The sequence below is a fragment of the Adiantum capillus-veneris genome, chromosome 16 (assembly GCF_014529385.1).
Source record: "Adiantum capillus-veneris isolate H3 chromosome 16, ASM1452938v2, whole genome shotgun sequence".
NCBI lineage: Eukaryota > Viridiplantae > Streptophyta > Polypodiopsida > Polypodiales > Pteridaceae > Adiantum > Adiantum capillus-veneris.
In genome coordinates, this window is record NC_140946.1 from 143,958,389 (window position 1) to 143,964,388 (window position 6,000).

A 6,000-nucleotide genomic window follows, 5' to 3' on the forward strand; every position below is an offset into this window, starting at 1 on the left:
ACGGGATCAGGCAAAGAGAGCAAGTTCTAGAGGCAGATCATAGACTTCTTTAAACTAACTGTCGTGGAGATAGAGGAGAGCCAACACGACAGATTTTAGAGTCCAAGGTACATTGATGGATGGAGCCCTTGAGCTCAAGAGATCCAGGCGCCCACACATATGAGAGGCATCACGACATCGACGGAGATTAAAGCAGAAGATCAGGGCTACCCTACTACAGCATGGGAGACACCCAGCTAAAGTACTTACCATGGAGGATATCAACGAGATTCCTCATAGTGCCCTATAATTCCAGTTTAGCTTTTTTGCTTTCAGCTTACTCTCTCTCTCTCTCTTATAAAATTAATATCTAACTACCAAATGATTTTCTCATATTAAACTCATCATTTAATATAGGAAGATAAAATGGGAACAAGAGTTACGATATAGATATGTGCTTCTAGACCTATCTCAGTAGGGGACGAAAAAAAGAAATGGTTGCATCTCAATAGGGGTCCAAAAGGAGACGGTCTACCAAAGAGATATGTGCAATAAGTGCTTCTAGACTTATCTCAACAGGGGACCAAGAGGAGAGATGGTTACATCTCAATAGGGGTCCAAAAAGAGGTAGTCTATCAAAGAGAAACGTGCCTCTAATGGAGCTTAAAAGACCTTAGGGTTATCCTCATTAAATACCTCCAAAGGTTAGTGTAAAAAGCCCTTAGACCTAGGACCTTAGGCAAGCTAGGGCTGAGGTGAGCTTGAGGTGGGAACCCGACCCAAGCTTGAGGTGCTTGTCATGCTTGCTAACAAAGGTGCTTAAGGTGCTTGTCGTGCTTGTTAACTAAGGTGCTTGATGTGCTTGTCATGCTTGATGAGTAAGGTGCTTGAGAAGCTTCCCATGCATGGGAGGGTAAGGTGCTTGAGGGGCTTGAGTCAAAAAGAGACCCTACAAAGGAGAGGGAAAGCCCCAAAGTTAGGGGAATCTTTGGCTCAACCTTCCACTCACCCAAAGGACACCCTTTTCATAAAGGACACATGGACACATGTCAAGCTCTCCCTATGCTTAGCCACATGGAGTGCTTGAATCCTATTGGCTGGGCTAAAGAGGGGTCCAATGAGCTTCTAGTCCAATTCAACAAATATCTAGATATTTTCAAGCTCTCTCTCTCTCTCTCTCTCTCTCTCTCTCTCTCTCAAAGGGGTAAGGAGGACACTTGTCCAAAGACTACCATGTTGCTTGAAATGCATTGTGCATGTGATTGGCTAGGCTTAGAGGGGGCCAATGATCTTCAAGCTTGAGCTACAAGGAGGGGTCGATCAAAGCAAGCAAGGGGTGTGCTTGGGGGCATACACCCTCTCACACTCTCATTTTTCACACATTCTCACTTGGTGAAAGTGCAAGAACTCCATCTGCTTCTCCAAGGTTTTTGAGAAGTTGAGAGCCTACACGAACACTCTTGGCTATGGAATGCAAATCCAACCAAGAGCCATGCTTCAATGCTTAAGCTTGCCATCTTCTCCATCTTCATTACTATGTTGTTATGCTATGCTAAGCAAGAAGAGTGATGATAAGTGAGGAACTATTTCTTTCTCCTATGCATGATTGTTCTTCCTCTTCCCTACCCTCATTCCTTGTTAGCTCTCTCCACCTTTGAAGGTGTTTGAGGCCTTGAGACTGAGGCCAGGGATGGTTAATGCTTTTACAAGTTTATGTTATGCTCGTGATGCATGAAGCTTTCCATCTTCATGGCATCACCTAGGTCACAAGGAACATAAATATTGTATTGTACCAAGTCTCACTTTATGGAAAAATCTATAGTACAAAAGCCTATCGGAGGGGGGACCGACTCCACATAAATCCGGTCCTCAACTGTTGTCAAGTTCTCTCTCTTTCAAAAGTATTGTTCATGCCAAGTTGATTAAGTATAATGGTTATGGTACTACCGCTAATTAAGTTCACCCTCTATGTTCTCAAAGTAATCTCATAAAAATGCTCGCTCTAATTCTCTTAATTCCGCTATCCTCAAAGTTCATAGGCCATTTCCATTACATTGGTATCAAAGCTATTGGTTTCTCTTTCCTTGCTTCAGAAGAGAGGTCCTTAAGTTGTCTATGAAAGGTTAGACTTGTTCATTGCAATAGGGTAAGTGGGACATGGATCTATTTTATCTTGGTTGAAAATGACTTAGTTCAAGGTACACCGTTGGGAACTATAGTTTTGATAATTGAGTCTCTTGGGGCTTGCCTTTGGCTTAACCATTATTGAGCTACTAACAAGCTCAACAGGAACTATAATCAGTCGAGCAATGTTAGACCATCTCCACTAGTCTTTGCAATCAACAGTGTCTAAACCACGGGTATGGATGCTTGAGAACTAATTTTTAAAGGTAAAGAACAGTAGCGACTAAGGTTTTTGAGGGTACCAAAGCACAAGTAATTTATATATAAGTTTAATTAGCATGGCTGACAGTAACCAAGAGAGTGGAATGAATATTGACAACTTTGATTTTGCACATGAAGATGCTAATGATGGTGCCCCCATGTTTGTTAATTATCTTGTTACTAGGTTGCAACAAGCTATGGGCAACCCTGCTTTGCAAGCGAAAGTTACTCAACAACTTCGTGCTTATGGGATTTCCCTTCCTCTCCAAGAGGAGAGAGAGCTTAGGAGGCCTCTTGATGAGACTCCCAGAAGAAGACTCTCTTCCATAAGAGAGGAGGAATCCAAAGAACGAGAAAGAAGCGAATCACTAAGTTCCTCTAAAGATGTGGCTCCATGAAGACGGAGGTCTAGACAGTCGTTAACTCCTCCCAAGAGGAAGCGGTCAACCCATTGTCCTTCTCCTCGTCGCTCTGAAAGGGAAGAGAGGAAACAAAGGAAGAAAAAGGCAAGAAAGAGGTCACCCTCTTCTCCTTCTTCTTCACCTTCCTCCTCTTCCGATGAAAGAAATATCTATTCTCCTAGAGAATATAAGAGGAGAGGACATCGCAAATCCTATCCTACATGGAGAAGGTCCCAAGATCTTAAGAAGTTCAAAGAGGGAGAAAAGAGTATCTCAATTCTCACCTATGATTTTACCTTTGGTGCTACCGACAAAGTATTGGCCTTTATCCAACAATTTGATGCGGCCTTTGGAGATGAGTCCTTCACGGAGTAGCTATGCACTTCCAAAAATCTAATGGTCAATGGTGGGCTAGCCTTTGTGGCAACGGCGAAGCCCCAAAGACCAAGCTTTCGAGGTGGGAGATAGTGTAACTGCCGCCGATGGAGCTTTCAAGGGACAGCAAGCCTCCGTTACTCCCTTGATTGGGAAGTTGAGGCTTCATGTCTAAAGCTACATCGATAAAGAAAACTTTTTAATCTCTCCTCTCCAACATGAGGATGTTATCCTAGGGGCACCATGGTTCACTGGCATGACTGCCACTATGAAGTTCCCTGAAAAGAGAGTTTATTTCAATTACATGGAAAATCTATGTATATAGATGCTAATGAGTCGAGGAACACCATATCCCTGATAAATACGCTTGCTTTTGATAAGTCCATGAAAAACTCTACTTCTGCGTATATGGTATTTGTTGGAGAATTTGTAAATGATACCAATGTTTTCACAAGTAGCAATAAAGGGAATCAAGAGGAATTAGAGTTGTCTAATTTCCTCTTGATGACATCCCTATTGAGCTAACTCCAAAACGGGATGATGACCATGCAATAGAGCTTCTACCGGGAAGCTCACTGCCTAATAAACTTCCTTATCAAGTTTTACAAGCTCAACAAGAGGAGATCATGAGGCAATTGCATGAATTGATGGAAAAAGGGATGATGAGGCCTAGCTCCTCTCCATTCTGTTCACCAGTACCTTTAGTTTAAAAGAAAGACGGCACATATCACACGTGTGTCGACTATAGAGCACTAAATAGGTTCACTTTATTTCCCGTGTCGCGAGTAGAAGATCTATTTGATAAGTTACAAGTTTTGGCATGACAAATTCTCTAGCCACATTCAAACTCATGATGGAAAATTTTCTTCAAGCCACTCAAATTCTTTTGAGGAGAACAAGCGACACCTCCTGGTAATCTTTCAAGTTGTGAGAGAGAATAATCTTTTCATTAATCAAAAGAAAAGTGAATTTTTCCTACAAGAGATTCAATATTTAAGTCACACTATCTCTAAAGATGGCACCCGTATGGATCCAACAAAGTTAGAGGTGATAAAAGGATGGCCTAATCCAAGGAATCTACCAGAGGTACGAAGCTTTATAGGTATGTGTGCATACTATAGATGCTTCATAGAAAAATTCTCACTAATAGCAGGCCCATTACATGACTTAACGAAAAAGACGTTAAGTATTCATGTATCCCAAAAGTGCAAGAAGCTTTTGAGAAGCTTAAAGAGAGGCTTATCTCTCAACTTGTGCTCACACTACTAGATCTCTCAAAGCCATTTGAGGTCCAATGTGATGGTTTTGGTGATTTCCTTGGAGCTATTTTGCTTCAAGAAGGGCATGCCATAGCATATGAGAGTCAAAGACTCAACTCCAATAAGCAAGTATTGGGCAAATATGAAAGTTGTTCTATATGTCCTAGGCACGTGGAGACACTATCTATTGGGGACTCCATTCATCCTACAAATGGATCACAAAACCTCAAGAACTTCATGACGCAAACCAAGCTCTCCGACAAAAAAATGAGGTGGAAAATTTTTCTTTCGCAATTTCAATTTCATATTACTCACATTGCTAGCAAGCACAATCAAGTGGCCGATGCACTTTCACGATAGCCAAGGATAAATGTGGTGTCAATATCAACTCACAATAATCTATCTTTTATGATAGATGAGTATGCTACTGACCGAGACTCTAAGTATGTAATTAAAGTCTTTGCATTAGGGAAGAATGAAGAACCATTCACTTTGGGTGATGGTTATCTTCTAAACAGCAATAGGCTATGTGTTACTCACCCATACAATAAGAAAGTCATGTATGAATCCCATGCTTCTCCTTATGCGGGGCAAAGAGGGATTCCATAATCTACTCTTCGAAGAGTAGAAATGTATTTCTATTGGTCTACCATGAAAATTAAACATACAAGAGTATGTTTCAAAATGCGTGGTATGCCAAAAGTTAAAATTTGACCGAGGGAAGCAACTTGGATTGTTTTAGTGGATAGGCTTAGCAAGAAAACACACTCTATGCCTGTCAAAAAGACTATTAAGGCACATCAAACGGCAACCCTCTTTAGATCTCAAATTTTCAAGTATCATGGCTTGCCAACATCCATAGTGTCGGACATAGTTTCTAGAATAACCATTAATTTTTGGAAGGGTCTCTTTGAGAATCTAGGAAGTAGATTAAATTTTTCTTTTGGCCTATCATCCACAAACGGATGACCAAAGTGAACTAACTAATCTAACGATTCTTGAATCTACTAAAAGCCTATGTCATGGCAGTAGATCAACATTCTCAAATGAGATAAGTACCTACCTCTTATAGAGTATGCATACAATGACATTGTACATACTTATATGGGGAAAGCACCTTTTGAGGTTAAAGGGGAAGATCCAAAAGTCCCTTACTAGTTAAAGTACATGGGACAATCTTCAATGCTGATGAATATAGCCAAGACTCACAAGAATCTTTTCCAAAGATCAAAGAGGTTATATCCATCTCACAACAATGGCAAAAAGGGTTGCTGCTAATAAGCACAGAAGAGCCTTAGACTTTAAGGAAAATGATTGGGTCTTGCTAAAGTTTCTCAAGGCTCGTCTAAGGCATACTATGGGAAAGAATTCTACTGGCCACTAAGAGTATTATACTAAACTAGCAAATAGATACTATGGTCCTTTTTAAATTCTTAAGCCAATCAATGAGATGGGTTATCAATTAAAGTTGCCCAACAATTGGCTCATGCATAATTTTTTCCATGGGAGCCTACTTAAGCTTTACCACCAAAAGAAGCAATAGTTGCAGACCCTCCAAAAACCAAAGATCAAGAAGAGATACTTCAATCTGAGTCCATCCT